The sequence below is a fragment of the Loxodonta africana genome, chromosome 4 (genome assembly GCF_030014295.1).
Source record: "Loxodonta africana isolate mLoxAfr1 chromosome 4, mLoxAfr1.hap2, whole genome shotgun sequence".
Lineage (NCBI taxonomy): Eukaryota > Metazoa > Chordata > Mammalia > Proboscidea > Elephantidae > Loxodonta > Loxodonta africana.
In genome coordinates, this window is record NC_087345.1 from 120,727,535 (window position 1) to 120,748,479 (window position 20,945).

The following is a 20,945-nucleotide window of genomic DNA, read 5'->3' on the forward strand; positions in this document are numbered from 1 at the left end:
AAAAACATTGAGAAGACCTAGAGAAAAATTAGTCCAGTTTAGAGTAAGGCAACATCAAATTTTTGAAAGGAGTCTCTTGAAGTATGAAAACAGAATAGATAGTATAAGAGGACATTTAGAAAGGGCTGATGATAAGAAATCGGGCAAATAATAAAGGAAAGACAGTATATCTCAAGGAGAAACATAAAGCTGCATATAAAGAAATGTAATTGTAATATAACCTCTGGCTCTTCAGGAAATAATATTTACGTGATTGCAATCAAGTCAGCAATAATTAGTGATTTAACTGGAAGCAAGTATATCAACATTTATGAAGGATGAAAAGGAGGATATGGGATGGTGAAAAGCAATACAATTATCATCTGTCATTATTGGCAGTCAAATGACAATGTACAAAACTGATCGATCAGTTTTAGTTGTAAAACTATTTAATTAAAAAAAAAAGATGATGGTCACTCTTAGATGAATATACTAAAAATGTTGAAATTTTGTTCCTTTTGTAGTGGAACAAGGTGGTGTGGTCAGGAGCAATTTACTGGAGCTTCCTTCTCTGTTTTTCTTCTCTTACTTGATTTATTTTCAGCCTTGGCTGAAAGCAGAGAATACCAGAGAGATGTTTACCTGTGTTTTATTGACTATGAAAAGGCATTTGGCTGTGTGGATCATAACAAATTATGGATAACATTGCGAATAATGGGAATTCCAGAACACTTAATTGTGCTCATTTAGAACCTGTACATAGACCGAGAGGAACAGAACAAAGGGATATTGTGTGGTTCAAAATCAGGAAATGTGTGTGTCAGGGTTGTCTCTTTTTACCATATTTATTCAATCTGTATGCTGAGCAAGTAATCTGAGAAGCTGAACTGTAGGTAGAAGAATTCAGCATCAGGATAGCAGGACTTGTTAACATCATGCAATATGCAGATGATACAACATTGGTTGCTGAAAGCCAAGAGGACTTGAAACACTAATGAAGATCAAAGACTACAGCCTTTAGTATGGATTACACCTAAACATGAAACCAAAAAACCAAACCAAACCGAGTGCCGTCGAGTCTATTCTGACTCATAGTGACCCTATAGGACAGAGTAGAACTCCCCCATAGAGTTTCCAAGGAGCGCCCGGCAGATTCTAACTGCCGACCTTTGGTTAGCAGCCATAGCATTTAAGCACTATGCCACCAGGGTTTCCCCTAAACATAAAATAAATAAATAAATAAATAAAACAAAAATCCTCACAATAGGATCAATAAGCAACATCGTGATAAACAGAGAAAATATTGAAGTTTTCAAGGATTTCATTTTACTTTGGTCCAAAAGCAGCACCCATAGAAGCAGCAGTCAAAAAATCAAACACTGTACTGCATTAGGCAAATGTGTTGCAAAAGAACTCTTTAAAGTGTTAAAATGCAAAGATGTTGCTTTGAGGTCTAATGTGCACCTGACCCAAGTTATGATATTTTCAGCTGTCTCATATACACACAAAAGGTGGACAATGAATAAAGAAGACTGAAGAAGAATTGATGCCTTTGAATTATGGTGTTGGTGAAGAATATTGAATATACCATGGACTGCCAGAAAAATGAGCAAATCTGTCTTGGAAGAAGTAGAGACAGAATGTTCCTTGGAAGTGAGGATGGCGAGACTTTGGCTTACATACTTTGGACCTGTTATCAGGCGAGACAAGTCCACAGAGAAGAACATTACGCTTGGTAAAGTAGAGGATAGTGAAAAAAAGGAAGACCCTCAACCTCAACAAAATGGATTGGCACAATGTCTACAACAATGGGCTCAAACATAGCAACGATTATGAGGATGCCACGGGAGGGGCAGTGTTTCGCTTGGCTATGCATCAGGTTGTTAAGAGTTGGAAGTGACCTGAGGGCACCTAACAACAACAACGTGATTCGATTATATACTGTTTGTTTTTTACTGCACTATATATGAATTCATCTGTTTCACCAACGATATTGAAATTCCTGTTATTTGTGTCTGCGCACTCATTATTGAATGTAGCTTTTAACCAGAAAAGTAGAAGTAGAAATAATGTGTATTTTTAAAATAATTATCAAATGGATAAAATGATAAAATAACTGTGTTTTTTATAATTTTGTGTTCAATGTGAGCCAGCAGTATAATACAGTTGACCAAAAGTATTATTGCAGTCTTAAGTTAATGAAAATATAGTACTTGTAAAAAGGAAGGTAAATTTTGGCATAGGTCCAATCACATTTAGAAAATTGTACATCTAGAAGTCATGTTTCAATAGAAATATTAAGAAACATAAATATGGTATGTTAGGAAATGAGAAAGTGTAATATATACCAAAACCAAACCAATTGCTCTTGAGTGGATTCCAACTCACAGAGACACTATAGGACAGAGTAGAACTGCCCCATAGGGTTTCCAAGGCTGTAAATCTTTACGGAAGCAGACTGCCGCATCTTTCTCTTGTGGAGCAGCTAGTAGGTTGGAACCTCTGATCTTTCAGTCAGCAGGAGAGCGCTTAACCACTGCATCACCAAGGCTCCTTGCATAATATATACAGATCTGAAAATCATGTTCATAGAAGGCCAGTTGAAGAAACTAGGAAATTTTCAGCCGATACATTAAAGACTCTGACATGATGGAGAGCTCCAAATATGTGATGGCTTTTGCTATGGATGTAGGGATAAAATTATTCTGAGTTCACCTCCAGAAGAAAACTCTAGACAAATGAGTAGTAGAATTTTAGTTCAATATGAGTAAGAACTCCTCAATGGGAACACATTACTTATGAGGAAATGACTTTCTCCTTCATAAGAGGTTCCAAATGGAATGACCGCATTTCTGAGATATATTAGGTAGTTTTAACACATTGCGTCAGAAGTTGGAAGAGTGCTCCAACTGTAAGGGGGCCTCTAATACCAATGTTTAGATTTGATATTGGAGGAATAAGAGGACTTAGTTGAACTGAGATGTCATTTGTACAGTAAAAGTAAACCAAAAAACCAGACCCATTGCTGTCCAGTTGATGCCGACTCATAGTGACAGTAGATAGTATAAGTAGTAAACTAAAAATTGTATGCAATCTACACACAGAGAATATATGGTATATATAAAATTTTAATGTTCAGAAAAACCTGTACTCAAAATTAAAATTATAAGAAACACTTTGGCACTACTACTTTATTTTATGTAATTATATGTTACTTTCATATTTATGTGTCCTTGATTTTATCAGATGATTTTAAAGAGTATTACAGGCTGAAAGAACCAAGGAAATGAATGGTCAAATTAAATAACTTTCTTAAGCCTACCCAGGTAATAAATGGATTATAATACTTATACTTTATATGCATGCTTTAAAAATCTCCTATTCATATGACTGACACAATGTGTAATAGTCAAATTATTATGTTTTAATCTAGAGGCAAAACTGCACTATAAAAGGATAATTCTGAGTTATTTCACATTTACAACCTTCTAAACTTATGTAAGACAAGCGTCAACTCTGCATTTCCTTTTACACAGAAGAAAATATACTATCTAATTTGCACTCATTATTAGACCTTAAGATTATTGATTATGAACAGTTTTCTGCTTGTTTATACTAGATGAGTGAGCTAAATTTACATCTCTCTCAAGTTACTAACAAAATTGAACCCCTCTTCTTTCGATTGTTCCCAAAATCACTTCTGAAAAAAGGTGCTTTAATCTATCAAATTGTCTCTGTGACTTTAAAAAATATAGAAGCTTCTAAAATCAATTTGAATTATTCATTACAGTTAGAACATACTTAGTACTTAAGTTTTTCTTATAATTATATATACAATATGAGTAATCTATGCGCATTTGACACATTTGAATTTTCTTTTGATGACCCACATACTGAGTTCTACATCCAAAGAACATTTGGCAGAAAAAGCTTCTCTCTGAATTTTGATTTTTGTAGATAAGAGTCTGCACAAATCCCACAAGGTTACTATGCAGAGGCAGATGTTAGCTATAAACTACAGTTCAATCCTATACCCTGCCACTGTCTACTTTCCCTTCCATATATCATCACCAAAAAATAACAAGATAATAGAAAACAAGTTTTGATCCCAGAATGATTTTGATGATGATGAATGAAGCAGAATAGACAGCTTGATTTTCATAAGTTAAATTGAACTTGCAGTGCCAAATGCAGCAACAACAGCAAAAAGATTAGCAGACATGACAAGGGAAAAGAGAAGAATTTATGTGCAAAGGCATAATGCCATTTGAAAAAAAAGGAGTTATGAAAATGTACAAACACACATACACTGAAATGCTGGCAGGGAAAAAATACATTATCTAATATTGGAAGGAACTGTTAGAGAAAATCAGAGCCAGGTAAACAGAGCAAGGTAGTTTCAGGAAATAATTGTATTTGGGCTATAGAAGAAACCATATCTTGGTTATTTTGGCACACAATACAAGTAATTATAAGGAACTACAAAGAGCAATTTAGTATTCAAAGAGAAAATAGCTTCAGGTGGCATTCATGAATACTTTAACGCATATAACCAACATTCCCCTACCATCCTTTAAGAAGTATTAAGAATCCCAGCAAGGACACTGTCTTGAGGAAACACTAAACCCAAAAAACCAAATCGTTTGGTAGATTCCAACTCATAGCGCCTTATAGGACAGGGTACAATTGCCTCAAAGGTTTTCCAAGGCCGTAATCTTTATGAAAGGAGCCCTGGCGCTACAGTGGTTAAAACGATTGACTATTAACCAATAGGTCAGCGGTTCAAAACCACCAAAGACTCTGAGGGAGAAAGATGTGGTAGCCCACTTCCATAGAGATGTACAGCCTTGGAAATCCTATGGGTTTAGTCAGAATCAACTCAAGCGTAGCAGGTTTTGGGTTTGGGAATTTTTATGGAAGCTGACTGCCACATCTTTCTCCCACAGAGCAGCTGGTGAGCTTGATCCTTAGGCTTTTGGTTAGCAGCTTGTTACCAGCTGAGTGCTTACCCACCACACCTCCAGGGCTCCTCTAGGATACACTATGAAGAGTAAAATGATAAAGTTTTCTTCTTTGGTCATCCAATTAAATGTGGTATTAGTTCCTTTCTCCATTTTGTGGCTTCTCAGGAGATAAACTGAAAATTTATTATCAAAATGACTTTAGAATGCAGATGTTAATATAAATATTCTTTACATTTTGCTCTAGTAATAGAATTATTGCATTTGTGTGCACACGTTTTCTTGATCAAACAAGGCAGGTCAAAATAAGTTTATGGAATAGCCTTTATCTCTCCGTGGAAGTGATGACAACTTTTGCCTTAGTCAATTTAGGCTAAATTTGATGCTATTGTTTATATTTCTCACATATCAACCCTCAACATTGCAGTAGTCTCTAAGTATTTGCATTAAATGATTTTAAAAGTATTGCAGTTTGTTCTCTGTGACAGTACACTTACTTGGGAAGGTAACAAGTTTGATTTTTAACTGAGGAAATTATAAATTTACACCAAGAAAATAGCCTAATATTTGAAAAGTCATTCTAGAAAGACTCATTGCGCATAATGTACAAGAAAAAAAAGTGACCAAAGATAGAAAACTTAAATCTGATCTTATTACTAGACATGACTCACTCCTGAAAATGTCAAAGCTAATAAAAAGGTGAAAGATAGTAACGAACTTAAATGTTATAGTTTGGAGAGAGACATTCTAGAGAGGAAAAAAAAAATAAAAATATTTTTAAAAAGTAAGTAAAGTTTTGGGCCAGCATTTTTTTTTTAAATATCTGTCCCAACAATAATAAAATGTAAGGGTAGAAATCTGCTCTCGGTCTTGACAGAGCAATTGGTAACGTAATCTTCTTCCCACTATGAACAACAATAAAACTGGACAAAATATATGCAACTGTTTTCAGAATGAGTAATAGGCACCACAGGACTGTGATTTCCATGACAGGGGAAAGAGATGAGATTAGCCCCACGATTGGCCAGGGCCTCTGCCTAACAGCACTTCTGGATCAGAGCATTCAGTTGGAGCCCAAGAAGAACACTGTGGTCTTTCTGAGTTAATGAGGCAGAAATCAGATTTTGTGACTGCAGGGGGAGCTGGAGTTCGAGGGGCAGGATACTAGAGAGAAGGGGATGCATAAGAAGGAGTTACAAAGATCTTTACAGGGTGTCCTTGAGTTTTTGGCAGAATACTAACCTGAGCGTGCACAGGGAAGACTTGGAAGAGAAGAGCTGCTGGGAACAAGGAGCTGAACAGAGATTTTGGAGGCTGCATGATGCTGACAAACATAGTTCTGATCAGCCAAAAAAGAGGCACTTTTCTGAAGACCACTGAAAGCCATATCTCAGGAGTAAGGTTGCCCTAGATTTGCCTAACAGAACATAAAAATACACTTTAAAAGGAACATGGTAATCCACCAGTCAATTAATGGTTTGCCAACAAAATGCAGCATTCTAAAAATAAATAAATATAGATAGATAAATAAAAAAAATAGATAGCAATAAATCTAGACTACTGAAAATATAAGAAACATTATATCTAGCATAAAATAATAAAAAAAATTATTAGGCATGCAGAGAAACAGAAATGTGCTCTTTACAGAGGAAAAAAAAGAATGGATAAGAAAATCAAGGTGACTCAGATGTTGAAATGAATAGACAAAGACAGAAAAGCAGAAATTTTCAATTTTTTCAAACACTTAAAAGAAAACATAATGTAAAAGAAAACTGGAGTGGCTGTGCTAACATCAGATCAAATAAACTTTAAATAAAAAATGTTACTGTCAGTAAAGAGGGACATTTTATGATGATAGAATTGTCAATCCATCAGAAGATCTAACAATTAATTATTAACTTAAATGCACCTAACAACAGAATTTCAAAATATATGAAGCAAAACCTTACAGAATTGAAGGGACAAATAGACAATTATAAAAAACAGAGATTTCAGTAGCCCATTTTCAATAACGGCTAGAACAACTAGGCAGATAAACAAGGAAATAAAATACTTGGAAACACTATAAATCACTAGATCAAACAGACACCCTAAAAACACTCCACCTGACAACCACAGAAAACCTATTTTTCTCAAGTGCATAGAGAAAATTCTCTAAGATTGACCATATGCTAAACTATAAAAACAAACTTCAATAAATTTAAAATACAGTGAAACCTGTGAAAGCTGGCACTTGATGGAACTACCTTGTTTTTCTGGGTCTTGCAAGTTTTCTCCCTTTGACAGTGTGCGGTCTTACCTTTTCTCTATCCCTCATTTTAGTAGAAAGTATTTGAGTTTTCTTCTCCGACAGGCTTCCACCTTACATATGTTCTGACTTTCGCAGATTTTACTGTAATTAAAAATATATAAAGTATATTCTCTGACTACATGAAATGAAATTAGAAATCAGTAACAGAAAAATTTCGGGAATTTGCAAATATGTAGAAAATAGATAATACACTCCTAAATAACTGACAGGTCAAAACAAATCATGAAAGAAATTAGAAAATATTTTGAGATGATTAAAAATGAAGATAATAACATAGCAAATCTGCATCTTTCCAGCAAGTACTATACTTACATACCCAAGTTTATGAGATGCACCTAAAGTTATATTTAGATTATATAGTTGTATCTAGATTATACAGTTGTAAATATATAACTGCAAATGCCTATGCTAAAAAAGAAAAAAAAAAACAAAACTCAAATAACTTTCAGCCTTGGGACACTTAAAAAACAAAAGGAGCAAACTAAACCCAAAGCAAGAAAGCAGGAAATAATAAAGATTAGAGTAAAACTAATGAAATAGAGAATAAAAAATAGAGAAAATTAAAGAAACCAAAATTAGTTCTTTGAACAGATTAACAAAACTGACAAATCTTTAGCTAGATTGATACAAAAAAGAGAGGAAGAAGATTCCAGTTGCTAAAGTCATGAATGAAAGAGGGGATATTACTATTGACTTAGAGAAATAAAAATGATTATTAAACATTTATAAAATGATTATAACAACTGCATTAAAAAAATAGATAATTTACATGGCATGGACAAATTATTAGGGAAAAAAAACTACCAATTCTTACTCAAAAAAAAAAAAAAGGAAAATATGATCTTATAGATTACACTGGAGTTTTTTGCTGAGTGCTATCGAGTCAATTTTCGACTCATAGCTACCCCATGTGACAGAGTAGAACTGCCCCACAGGCTTTTCTTGGCTTTAATCCTTACAGAAGCAGATTGCCAGGTCTTTCTCACTCCGAGCTGCTGGGTTGATTTGAACTGCCAACATTCTGGTTAGCAGCCAAGTGCTTAACTGTTGTGCCACCAGTGCTCCTCTTATAGATTATAATTCTCTAGTATAATTAATCTCTTCATCAACCTTTACCATCTCTTTTATTATTCTTTTAAACATACTAAGTATAGTTATTTTAAAGCTCTTTTCAACCAAGTCCAATATCTAAATCACCGTGTGTGAGTTTTTATTACATGATTGTTTTCATTTGGTTTTTTAGTCATGTGGTTCTGTCATTTGGCAAACATAGGCATTTTTTTTCTCTCTTTCCTAAATGCTGGACCATTTATGTAAAAAAACAAAATAAAAAAGTAACATTAAAGGATATCTTCCTCTAGAGATGATTTAGTCTTCCCATAGCCATCCTCTCTAGAGGAAGATATCCTTTAGTGTAGGGTCGCTATGAGTTGGACTCGACTCAATGGCACTGGGTTTGGTTGTTTTGGTTTTCAGCCATTATAATAGATTTATGGCTGATCATTTATACCCAGTTAGCTTCTATACTGAATCAGGGTTCTTTGTTCTTTATTCTATTTATCTTCCTGTGGAGAGTACCTCTGGTCACAAGACTGCTAAACAACTCTGATATTTTAGAGGTTTTTGGATTAGATTTTTAAGCCTACATCCTGTGCAACCCTAGTATTTGACAAGTATGATATGGAGAAAATCCAACTTATAGTTGAGCACCCCACGAAATTTGCCTAAATCTCTGTTGGCATCTCAGTCTCTTACCAATGGTTGCCTAAGTTTACTAAGTATATTTTCAATTTGGTCAATTTGTTTTTTTTGAAGACACAAATTAGTTTTGTAGAGATCCAATTATGGGCAGAAGGCAACAATGCACTGCAATTGAAGGAAGTGAAAAAAAAACTGTGGTTGTTGTTATTTCAAGGTTCTTTCTGCTTTTTAAAGTGTGTAGCTATAAAATAGCATAGAAATTCCAAACAAAATCAAAAGAGTATACTGAATCCACTCCTCCAAAGAGCCTCCTGTTTGTTTGACCTTCATCAAATTACTTAATCTCTTTGGGTCTTAATTTCTTCATCTGTAAAATTTTGAGGTTGGTTTGGATGATCCCTAATATCCACAATCAATCTATTAAGTCAATTTTCCAGAACAAGCTCAAGTACTGTCCTTTAAAAGTCAACAGAAAGTGTCTATTTTTATCATTTAGGGAAATTGTTTTTAGGTAACATATTCAGCTGAGAATCAAGACTGTGTTAGGACCTGTTTTCAGAGAAGCTATTGGTATGCTTTTATACGTCATTTGTCATTATTTCTTTTGATTTTCTTAAATATATGACAAAGAAGGGCAATGGAGTCTATAGTTTAAATTTTTCTTTTTTGAGATTTAAAAAAAAGGGATCTAAATCTGTTTTCTGCATCACAATGTTCTCACATGTATAGACACACACACACATCCGCTTGAGTATATGCTCCCACATATAACTATATGGAGAGAAAAAGTGAGTTATTTAGTTTTCATTGAAATGATGTATTAGTGTCTTTATTTTCCACAGAAATGTCATATATTCACTTATCTATACATACTAAGATGTATAAACAAAGGCCAAAAAATCACTGTTTCCAATTTTGGTTTTGTAAGTAACTTTAAAATTACAGCTGAACTCTTCAATGCCACTATTGCCATCAGATAATACACTAGTGTAGAAAGGTCAAGACATAAATTATTCTCTGTTCCATTTTCCCTTTATGTGCTGTTTGCAACAACTTAAAAATATGCTTATATGAAGTGTAAACTGACAATTGAAAATTAGGAATATATACAAAATCTCTAGTTGTCCCTGTTTGTAAGAAAACTAACTCTAACAACACACAGACAACATGAGACGGTTTAGTCTGATCATCTGTATCACCAAAATAATGGACCAGGTACTTTATTAACCTTTTATTTTTGGATTTAACAGAGCATCCCTGATATTTTACAAATTGTCAATTATTAATAATTGATGTTACAGTATTCATTTCCATTTGTCATCCCCTGCTGGCTAAAACGCTTTAAAAAACTTAATAACTAACTTTTTTATGGAGAATTTTTTGCATAAACCAAAACAGAATTAGTTGAATGCACCTCCATGTACCTGCTCTCCAGCTTTAACTAATATGAGCATGTGGTCAATCCTGCTTCATTTATACTGCAGCCCACTTTCTTGCCTTACATTATTTAGGCTTTAAAATACTTCACTGTAAATTCTTTCAAAATTTACCTCTAAATAATACGAAGATTGTTCTTTCCTTTAATTTAACCACAATAACATTGTCATGCCAAAAAAAAGAGTGTATTTTTTCCATTATTATCATTAGCAATTATAATTTTATAATCAGCTATCCAGTGCTTTTCATAGCTCTATAGGTCTTCTAGAGGTGGAGATTAAGAGTTATTAAGACTTTATTTATGCCCTGATTTTCCTAGTATCCTCTAAGGATAATTCATTTTGGGGGTGGTGTTCTCTTAATTTGACTCTATTATTAACCTAAGTATGCACTTTTTTCTCCTCAAGATGCTTCCTAAAACATAGCCTGGGCTTCTACTCAGGAGTTTTCTCTGAAGATCTGGTGACATAATGATTCTCTGTGTGATTCTTCACTGGCTGAGCGGATCTGGCCCTTTGTACAAGAAGAAAAAGTTGGATCCTATATTTGAAGGAAACTCATAATTCGTATTTGAAGGAAACTCATAATTAAGTAAAAAAAATTCTAAACCATTATACAAATTGTTTGGAGGAAACATAAGGTCATAAATAAGAGACCATCATAAGAAAAAAAATTCTAAACCATTATACAAATTGTTTGGAGGAAACATAAGGTCATAAATAAGAGACCATCATAAGAAAAGCTAAAATAAAATATAAATACAATAGCCCGTTGCCTATAAATATAAACAAATAGTAAAATAAAATTTCTTATCCCATAAGAATAAAATGTAGAGTTATAAACCCATACTGTACCTTTTTAAGGCCATTACCATTCACAAATTTCAAATTTATTGCTCTTCAAGTAAATTCAATAGAATTAGTTTAGAAATCAGCATAATTTTAGCTATATTTTTCAATGCTAATGTTTAATTTAGAGTTTCTGGGAATGATGCAACACCAGCAATTGACATTCTCACTTATTTAAAAAATTTATGAAACATGCTCATTTTCAGGCAAGATACCAAAAGTTTAAATGACACTGTAAAATCTGATTCAATGGCAAAGATTATTCTTTTGATCAAAATCTAAGTACTTTTTGTCTATAATTTAAATATAGATGAATATGAACTCTATTACATATGGTACCACACATTAGAGAATAAGGTCACTAGAAAGTAGTTTGGGACTACCTGAAGTATTTCATTAAAGAAAAACAAGATATTTAGTTGATAGTGGAATAAAAGATGGTTTCGTTTTGGGTGAACCATCCCCCGATTTCCAGGGTTTTCATGTTCTATATTTGATTATTTTTGTTATCACAAATCTTAAATAGAACCTTCATTTAAATATTGGTCTGGAGATAAATGATCTTAGCATGTTTTATGTGAACGATTTTGAATCAAGTTGACTAGTCTGCCTAGTGTAAATTATTTCAGAACCTAAATGTACACTGTCACCTAACAGTAAACTGGAAAAAGGATAGATCTTTAAAATACAAAAGCAGACAAAAAGGCACTGAAGACAAAAATCTAATTTGATTAGTCTAATTGCATGTAGATACAAAACATTAAAAAGCGTAATTCCAACCCAGTCGCAGAGGAAGGTAGGATTACAGAAACAAAAACAGACTTTTATGTCAGACTAGGAGCTTAAGAGGTTAATCATTACATTAAATTTATTTTGTGAAGAAATATACTAGATAGATAGAAATCAACATTCTATTTTATTAGACTATATATTTAGCAACTTATAACTTTCAACTCAATTTATAATCTCCAAAATGTAAAACAAAGCAACTTGACCACTGTCAAGTTGAGTCAGACTCACAGTGACCCCACGTGTTGCAGAGTAGAACTGTGCTCCATAGGGTTTTTAAGTTTGCGACCTTTCTTCTGAGGTGCCTGTGGGTAGATTCAAGTCACCAACATTTTAGTTAAAAGTTAAGCATTTCCGCATTTGCGCAACCTGGGGATTCCGCTTGTCTTAAATTTTGTTAACCTTGTCGAGTTACTTAGAGGTAGCTACTCTCTTCTCTCTATGAATTTTGTTACCAATGAAAGTTAAAATATAAATAATACATATGCAGATTCCTTTGGGGATGTGATTGAAATTTAGGTATAACTATGAATACCTGAGACTTGGTCAACAAATTCAAGTTCTTCTGTGATTTTTTAATTTATCAATATTCCTTTTTTTGTGTGTGCGTGGGTGTATATGTTTCAATTGTGTTTATGAAAATGTCAGCATTGAAAATGCTTGATAAAAATTAACTTATTCCATAAATGCTGAACACTTGGCTATCTAAAGTTTCTTCTATTAAAATATCCTGAAGACTGAAGAAAACTGATTGTATTCAATAAGAGATCATAAATTCTATATACATTCCAGAAAATTCTGATATCTATATAACCACCAGGACATGTGTTCTATGGTATATAATTTGCTATTTCCATATCAACAATTAAATGGTTGTGTAGTTTGATAAAAATTTGTGCCATGGCAAATACAACTACATTAAAATATTCTCTATGAAATAGATGTGTCAGAAACATATTGTAGAGGGAAGGTTCTATATGAACATGGAAACAGTCACAATTCTTTTCGTTTCTGACAAGTAACTGTGAAACTAACTCCTGAACTTATTTCTATAGATGAACTCTGTTTCCTTCTTAGATTTTAATTCATGTTAACCCTACAAAAATCACTGCATGGTCTTCGTATTGATACACTTGTTAGTCTAGTCATAGTCAAGTAGCATGCAGAGATTTGATCAAACTTTCCGAGAAAATTTGGTGAATTTTACTAAGAAAACTCTCTCAATGTAAGTGAAAAAAGGGATTTAAAAATATTTAGTGCTGCTTAATTAGTCAAAGCCATTTTTATTTCAAATGTTACAGTTATATTTGCTTGAATTTTATGAGTATTTACTCAATTCTATATACTCATTGTGGGAACACAAATATAATTAAGACAAGGTCCTTGACCTGAGTTAGACCTAAAGTGAAATAAGAGCAAAAGAATGATAAGCAAATAGTATGTCGGGTTCTAAATGTGAGGATGTTAGCACTGAGAGTGGGCACACTTGACCTATTGGTTCCAATAAGGATTCCGAGAGGATATGACAGAGTCTTGAAGAGTGAGGAGTACTTAAGTTTGATACACTTGAGTGGAGTTAACTTCAGGGGAGAAATTTGCTTTTTTCCTTACTCTCAAGTTTTTAATATATTTTTTAAACTATACTATGCACTTGCTAAACATTCATTGTTAAAAGAAGTAATTGGGGCAAAAGGAACAAGAGGAAAGAGAGGGATCTTGAAATACTGTGATGTTGGGCAGATATACTAAAAGTTCCATGTTAATAAATGATAAAATTTGTCGTTGAAGGTGATGACAACTATCCCTTACAAGAAAAATCCTGTCCATACTTAATCTCACTGATACAGAGTTGAGCAAATGCCTTCTTAGTCTGTAGAAGCAGAAGCTACAGAGAGCTTTATAAGCAACTTCAACTTCTCCATCTGGAGTTACTAGATTCTTATAGGAAAAACCACATAATGAAACAGAGCACAACCAGAAATACTTATACTTTATTAAGTAAAGATAATCATATGACTAGAAAAATATTTTAAAATATCTTCAACATTAAAGTATTCTGACAATGAAGAAATGATTAGAGATCTTAGAAATAAAAACATATATATGCATACACACACACATATATATATAACAATAATTTTTAAAATAACCCTCCAAAGGCAGCCTAAAAAGCAGAATATACACAACTGGAGATTAAATTATTGGCCAGAAATAGTGGAACAAAAAAATCATCAAGAATACAAAAAAGAGGTGGGCCAACATAGTGGAATAGCCAGATGCTTCCAGCGAACCCTCTTACAATAAAAACCCAAACAAGTGAAACAATTATATTTATGACAAGCTAGGAGCCCTGAACATCAAAGGCAAAGTTAGAAAATGGACTCAGTGTCAGGGGGAGGAAGAGATGGTTCAAAAGCGGAGAGGAGTTGCCAGACCTGATTTGCCAGGATCCCTCAGGCACCATTCCCAGGAGTGGCTGTGGTGGGCTTGTAGTGGCGTTCAGCCATAGTTTCCTCAGGGAGAAGCAGCCAGCCACACAGCCTACTCACTTCTCTGGAACCAGAGAAGAATGATGCTCTCGGCAAAAGCTAAGAACTTGTGCATATTTTACTGAACCCCCTGCCCCCAAGCTGGCTTAATAGGCTGTTGATTTCCCTGGGTCTGAGATAGGCCCTGTTGAAAACCAGGAACCATTCTCCCAGCCTTAGAGAAGGAATAAACTCGCAATTGGGGGAAAAGATAACTTGCCAGCTCCACTAGCCTGGGGAGCTCTGGACAGAAGCAGCTCCTGCCCAGGTATAAACTGTCCATGGACTTTGAATATGTTTCCCCCTAGCATGGACCTGTGTGGGCCTATTTCAGGAGAATAGGGCCTTGATGGCTGACTGCAACTGTTTCAGCTGTGTGGTAGAGAGGTGGGTGTTCGATATTTGACACTGCTTTGTCTATTAAATAGGGTCCTCACCTACCCACATCAGGGACCTAAGAACTGGTGGCTCCACCCACGTCACCCAGCCACCCGCAACAGGGGTCCAATGATAACTGGTACTTCCCGGTCCTTACAACCAAAAGCGTTGGGTACCCATGCTCCATCTGCACAACCCACCCACCTGTGTGATCTAGGGAAGAGGGACGTGCTTCCCTCAGAGACACTTGGGGAACGATTCTCAGCCCCCTGCCTTACTCAGAGTGTGACCCCTGCTGCAACCAGATACTGGTTTGTACACCAATCACCCCTTCCCCTCTAAGACTGTAGGACAGAGCCTATACCACACACTTGATGACCAGCTACCTGGACACCTGAGCTGAATCCAAACAAGAAAAGTGAATGGACTACTAGACTGATATACCTGATAACAGCTCTACCTATCTGGTGATGGGATGTCCAAGCTTCTAAGGTGAAAATAATCAAGCTAGCTTTTTTTTTTTTTAGCTCACTTAAGCAACCTATTTAGGAATATCAAAACAAAGCAAGAAGCTAGGATACAGAAAGCAAACATAAAATAAACTAATATAATAACTTATAGATGGCTCACAGACAACAGTCAATATCAAATCACATAAAGAAACAGACCATGATTGCTTCAACAAGCTCTCAACACAAAGAATCAAGAGATCTTCTAGATAAAAGTGCCCTCCTGGAATTACCAAATGCAGAATACGAAAGATTAATATACAGAACCCTTCAAGGCATCAGGAAGGAGATCAGACAATATGCAGAACAAGCCAAAGAACACATAGATAAAACAGCTGAAGAAATTAAAAAGGCTGTTCAAGAACATAATGAAAAATTTAATAAGCTGCAAGAATCAATAGAGAGACAGCCATCAGAAATTCAGATTAACAATAAAATTACAGAATTAAACAACTGAACAGAAAGTCAGAGGTGCAGAATTGTGCAAGTGGAAGGCAGAATTGGTGAACTTGAAGATAAAGAACTTGGGACCAATATAGTTGAAGAAAAATCACATAAAAGAATTTTAAAAAAAAAGAAACCTTAAGAATCATGTGGGACTCTATCACGAGAAATAACCTAAGAGTGATTAAAGTACCAGAACAGGGAGGGACAACAGAAAATACAGAGAGAATTGTAGAAGATTTGTTGGCAGAAAACTTCCCTGATATCATGAAAGATGAGAAGATCTATCCAAGATGCTCATCAAACTCCACAAAAGGTAGATGTTAAAAGAAAGTCACCAAGATATGTTATAATAAAACTTGCCAAAACCAAAGAAAAAGAGAGAATTTTAAGACCAGCTAGGGATAAACAAAAAGTCACCTACAAAGAAGACTCAATAAGAATAAGCTCAGACTACTTGGCAGAAAACATGCAGGTGAGAAGGCAATGGGATGACACATATAAAGCATTAAAGGGAAAAAACTGCCAGCCAAGAATTATGTATCCAGCAAAACTGTCTCTCAAATATGAAGGTGAAATTAAGACATTTCCAGATAAACAGAAATTTAGGGAATTCGTAAAAACCAAATCAAAACTACAAGAAATATTAAAAGGAGTTTGTTGGTTAGAAAATCAACACCAGGGGTCAACCCAAGACGAGGACACTGGACAGAGCAATCAGACATTAACCAAGATAGAGAAACCACAAAAACAAATGGAGATTAAAGAAAGGCTCAAAACAGGGAAACAGCAATGTCATTACATGAGACAACATTAAAAAAATAAAAAGGGACTAAGAAATGTAGTCACAGATCTTTCATATGGAGAGGAAGAGAAGGAGATATAAAGAAATGTAATTAGGTTTAAACTTAGAAAAATAGGAGTAAATATTAAGGAAACTACAAAGAAGACTAAGTATCCTACACATCAAAATAAAATACAAGAAAAAAATAGACTCACCAAAAACAAAATCAACAACAACGAACAAGAGGAAAAGACAATTTATAAAGATAAACTACTCAGCACAAAAATTTAAATGGGAAAAAGAAACTGTCAACAACACACAAAGAAAGACATCAAAATGACAGCACTAAACTACTAAACTCATAAAAAAAAAACTCATACCTACCCATAATTACACTGAATGTAAATGGACTAAATGCACCAATAAAGAGACAGAGAGTGGCAGAACGGATTAAGAAAACACGATCCGTCTATATGTTGCCTACAAGAGACACACCTTAGACGTAGAGAAACAAAGACTCAAAGGATGGAAAAAAATATATAAAGCAAACAGCAATCAAAAAAGAGCAGGAGTGGCAATAGTAATTTCTGACAAAATAGACTTTAAAGTTAAAGCCACCACAAAGGACAAGGAAGGACACTATATAATGATTAAAGGGGCAATATACCAGGAGGATATAACCATATTAAATATTTATGAACCCCACTGACAGGACTGCAAGATACAAAAAACTGTAACAGCATTGAAAAGTGAGATAGACAGCACCACAATTGTAGTAAGAGATTTCAACACACCACTTTCGGTGAAGGTCAGGACATCCAGAAAGAAGCTCAATAAAGACATGGAAGGTCTAAATGCCACAATCAACCAAGTCGACCTCATAAACATATACAGAACACTCCACCCAACAGCAACCAACTATACTTTTCTTCCTAGTGCACATGGAACATTATCTAAAATAGACCACATATTAGGTCATAAAGTAAGCCTTAGCAGAATCCAAAACACTGAAATATTACAAAGCATCTTCTCTGACCATAAGGCCATAAAAGTAGAAATCAATAACAGAAAAAGAAAGAAATCAAACACTTGAAAACTGAACAGTACCCTGCTCAAAAAAACACTGGGTTATAGAAGATATTATGGAATAAAGAAGTTCATTGAATCCAATGAGAATGAAAACACTTCCTATCAGAACCTTTGGGACACAGCAAAAGCGGTTCTCAGAGGTCAATTTATATCAATAAATGAACACATACAAAAAGAAGAATAGGCCAAAATCAAAGAATTATCCCTACAACTTGAACAAATGGAAAAAGAGCAACAAAAGAAACCCTCGGGCACCAGAAGAAAACAAATAATAAAAACTGGAGCAGAACTAAATGGAGTAGAAAACAGAAAAACAATTGCAAGAATTAACAAGACCAAAAGCTGGTTCTCTGAAAAAATTTAAAAAATTGATAAGCCAAACTGACAAAAGAAAAATAGAACAGGAAGCAAATAACCCCAAAAAGAAATGAGATGGGTGATATTACAACAGATCCAACTGAAATTAAAAGAATCATATCAGATTACTACAAAAAATTATACCCTAACAAACTTGAAAACCTAGAAGAAATGGATGAATTTCTAGAAACATACTGCCTACCTAAACTAACAGAAACAGAGGTAGAACAACTAAATAGACCCATAACAAGAGAGACATTGAGAAGGTAATTTAAAAACTCCCAACAAAAAAAAAGGCCTGGCCCGGACAACTTCACTGCAGAGTTCTACCAAACTTTCAGAGAAGAGTTAACTCCACTACTACTAAAGGTATTTCAGAGCATAGAAAAGGACAAAATACTCCCAAACTCATTCTATGAAACCACCATATCCCTGATATCAAAACCAGGTAAAGACACCAATAAAAAAGAAAATTACAGACATATATCCTTCATGAGCTTGGATGCAAAAATCCTCAACAAAATTCTAGCCAATAGAATTCAACAACATATCAAAAAAATAATTCACCATGACCAAGTGGGATTCATATCAGGTATGTAGGGATGGTTCAACATTAGAAAAACAATTAATATATCAAATAAATAAAACAAAAGGCAAGAATCACGATTTTATCAGTTGAAGCAGAAAAGGCATTTGACAAAGTTCAACACACATTCATGACAAAAACTCTCAGCAAAATAGGAATAAAAGGGAAATTCCTCAACATAATAAAGGGCATTTATACAAAGCCAATAGCCAATATCATCCTAAATGGAGAGAGTCTGAAAGCATTCTACTGGAGATCGGGGACCAGACAAGGCTGCCCTTTATTACCACTCTTATTCAACATTGTGCTGGAGGTCCTAGCCAGAGCAATTAGGTTAGATAATGAAATAAAGGGCATCCAGATTAGCAAGGAAGAAGTAAAAGTATCTCTATTTGCAGATGACATGCTCTTATACACAGAAACCCTAAGGAATCCTCAAGAAAACTACTGATACTAATAGAAGAGTTCAGCAGAGCATCAGGATAGAAGATAAACATACGAAAATCAGTTGGATTCCCCTACACCAACAAAAATAAAATCTAAGAGGAAATCGCCAAATTAATACCATTTAAAGTAGCCCCCAAGAAGATAGAGTATTTAGGAATAAATCTTTCTGGAGATGTAAAAGACCTATACAAAGAAAACTGCAAGACAGTGCTATAAGAAAGCAAAAAGACCTACATAAGTGGAAAATCATACCTTGTTCATGTATAGGAAGACTTAACATTGTAAAAATGTCTATTCTACCAAAAGCTATCTATAGATATAATGCAATTCCCACCCAAATTTAAACTACAATTTTTAATGAGATGGAGAAACAAATCAACAACTTCATATGGAAGGGAAAAAGGCCCGAGATAAGTAAAGCATCACTGAAGATGAAGAACAAAGTGGGAGACCTCACCTGCTCCCCGCCCTGATTTTAGAACCTCTTATACCACCACAGTAGTCAAAACAGCCTGTTACTGGTACAACAACAGATACATAGATCAATGGAACAGAATTGAGAATCCAGACATAAGTCCATCCACATATGAGCAGCTGATATTTGACAAAGGCCCAAAGTCAGTTAAATGGGGAAAAGACAGTCTTTTTAACAAACGGTGCTGGCATAACTGGACAGCCATCTGCAAAATATGAAACAAGACCCATACCTCACACCATGCACAAAAACGAGCTCAAAATGGATCAAAGACCTCAATACAAAATCTAAAATGATAAAGATCAAGGAAAAAAAATAGGGACAACGTTAGGAACCCTAACACATGACATAAACAGTATACAAAACATTACCAACAATGCAGAAGAGAAACTAGGTAACTGGGAGCTCCTGAAAATTAAAACCTATACTCATCAAATGACTTCACCAAAAGAGTAAGAAGATTATAAAATCTACATGATACTGCAAAAACTCAACTACAAAAAGACAAATAACCCAGTTAAAAAGTGGGCAAAAGATATGAACAGGCATTTCATCAAAGAATTCAGGTAGGTAACAGATACATGAGGAAATGCTCATGCTCACTAGCCATTAAAGAAATGCCAATCAAAACTACAATGAGATTCCATCTCACTCCAATAAGGCTGGCATTAATCCATAAAACACAAAATAATAAATGTTGAAGAGGCTGTGGAGAGTCTGGAATACTTATACACTGCTGGTGGGAATGTAAAATGGTACAACCACTCTGGAAATCTATTTGGCTCTTCCTTAAAAAGCTGGAAATAGAACTACCATATGGCCCAGAAAACCCACTCCTTGGAATATATCCTAGAAAAATAAGAGCCTTTACAGGGACAAATACATACACACCCATGTTCACTGCAACACTGTTTACAATAGCAAAAAGATGGAAGAAACCAAGGTGCCCATCGATGGATGAATGGATAAATAAATTATGGTATAGTCACACAATGGAATACTATGCATCAGTAAAGAACAATGATGAAACCGTGAATCATTTCATAACATGGAGGAATATGGAAGGCATTATGCTGAATGAAATTAGTCGGTTGCAAAAGGACAAATATTATATAAGACCACTATTATAATAATTGGAGAAATAGTTTAAACACAGAAGAAAATATTCTTTGATGGTTACGAGAGGTGGGAGCGAGGGAGGGATGGAGAGGGGTTTTCATTAATTAGTAGATAAGAACTACTTTAGGTGAAGGGGAAGACAACACACAATACAAGAGAGGTCAGCACAACTGGACTAAGCTAAAAGCAAAGAAGTTTCCTGA

General features: G+C 34.6%; 1 long non-coding RNA gene across 1 annotated transcript in view; it reads right to left on the reverse strand.

The window, feature by feature from the left end:
• Positions 1 to 5,795: 5,795 nt before the first annotated feature.
• The window catches only part of LOC135231226 (uncharacterized), a 45,891-nt gene continuing 30,741 nt past the window's right edge, over positions 5,796 to 20,945 (reverse strand). The window contains exons 2-3 of the long non-coding RNA XR_010321886.1: positions 12,258 to 12,331; positions 5,796 to 7,332 (exon numbers count right to left, since the gene is read on the reverse strand). This is a non-coding gene — a long non-coding RNA (uncharacterized LOC135231226). The remainder of the gene's footprint in view (positions 7,333 to 12,257; positions 12,332 to 20,945) is intronic.